This window comes from Globicephala melas, chromosome 18, assembly GCF_963455315.2.
Source record: "Globicephala melas chromosome 18, mGloMel1.2, whole genome shotgun sequence".
In the NCBI taxonomy this organism is placed as follows: Eukaryota; Metazoa; Chordata; class Mammalia; order Artiodactyla; family Delphinidae; genus Globicephala; species Globicephala melas.
The window spans coordinates 29,729,050-29,730,830 of NC_083331.1; the positions used below are offsets into that span (position 1 = coordinate 29,729,050).

The window sequence follows — 1,781 nt, forward strand, 5'->3', positions numbered from 1 at the left end:
TCAAGTTTGGCAACATATTGATAATTTTTGCTGGTGGATGATGGTAATGAGGGATCATTATACTTTTCTTTTTCGCTCTTTGTGTACATTCAAAATTTTCAAATAAAAAATGATTTAAAAAAGAAGGTATTGTCATCTTTTCAGATAAAAATAACAAATGGGTTTTCATTAAATATAATAGATTCACAAAATATGCATAAAATCTTCTTGAGTTATGCTGCATATATGACCAAAGAAGAAATCCTAATAAGAAAATTTCAGGATCATAAACAATATTAATTGAAAGTCTGCATATTACATATCTCAGAACTAAATGTTAAAGTGATTTAGCTAGAAATAATTCACAAGCTTGTGAGAGCAAAATATACACTATATTTCCCTATTTTCCTTTTAAACCATTCAATATGTAAATTCCTTTGATAATTTGCTTTTACTTCAAGTTATTTCTATATTGTGTTGATACAAATTCATTCAAAATCCAGTTTTTGAGTCTTTCTTTCCTTCCCAGATTTCCTATTATGCTCTTTAAGACCTCATGTATATGGTTAACAGTGTCCCCTACACATTTTTGTGTATGGTTTTATGACTTTACTCACAATCAGTGGTGAGTTCTCATCCACATTGACTGTCTGTAGTGTTTTTCAAATGGTGACAGGTACATAGGTAAGGAATGTATAGAAATTGTTTGCTGAATCTTCAACTTCATTTCTGAACAGCTACACAGAGACACCTAGGAGATATTCCTTATTCCCTTGGCCCAGACAGTTATGTTGACCCTGGTGTCAATGTGCGCAACTGACATTCCGATCTCCTTCATGGCAAATTCCCAAATCTCTTTGAGTGTACAAGGGACACACTTCTAGAAACCCACTCCATGGATGTGCTTCGGGATATTGATGCAATATTCTCTGGTCGCCACCTCATTGATGGTAGAAAGACCCTTCTTGCCACCATTCTTTGCAGGAGCCATTCTGTCGGGCCCAGGTGGAAAGCACATGCCCCCACACATTTTTTTTTTTTTTTTGGCGGTATGCGGGCCTCTCACTGCTGTGGCCTCTTCCATTGCAGAGCACAGGCTCTGGACACACAGGCTCAGTGGCCATGGCTCACGGGCCCAGCTGCTCCGCGGCATGTAGGATCCTCCCGGACCGGGGCACGAACCCGTGTCCCCTGCATTAGCAGGTAGACTCTCAACCACTGCACCACCAGGGAAGCCCCCACACTTTTAAATATTTCATTAAACCTTACTTTCACAATTTGAACCTAGTTGAAACCTGTCATTTTATAGAAACACTAGTCTTTCTCAGTCACTCATCGTAATTATGTGTGAAGAGTTAAAACAGATCTCCTTAATCTTCAATGACATTACTATTCCATATTTTTATAAAAAAATATATACATATAGCTAGGGCTTCTTCAGAGGGGAAGGGGCAGAATTCTCATCAGGCAGGCACAGCTGTGCTGCTCAGCTTCCAGAGTACAGTGCCAGGTGCAGTGGCTCTGCACATGACCTGCTGCTTCCATCATGAGTTGAGTGTCCTGGACAGCACTTCTGCACACCATCCAGAGCTGAGGTGTTGACATAGCCATTTCACACTGGAAACTCTGGTCTGAGGTGCCGGATCCAAGGTCTCTGCACATGACACTCTGTGAGCACATGAGACAAACTAAGCACAAAGGAAAAGAAAAAGGGAGAAGGAAAATTATATAGATCAGAAACTCAGATCTATGAGGAGAACGGAAAAGCATTCGAGAAGGAATAAATGAAGACTGGACATAGT

General features: G+C 39.9%; 1 pseudogene; it reads right to left on the reverse strand.

The window, feature by feature from the left end:
* Nucleotides 1–545: 545 nt before the first annotated feature.
* LOC115839066 (large ribosomal subunit protein eL31-like) lies at nucleotides 546–970 on the reverse strand (annotated as a pseudogene).
* Between the last annotated feature and the right edge of the window lie 811 nt (nucleotides 971–1,781).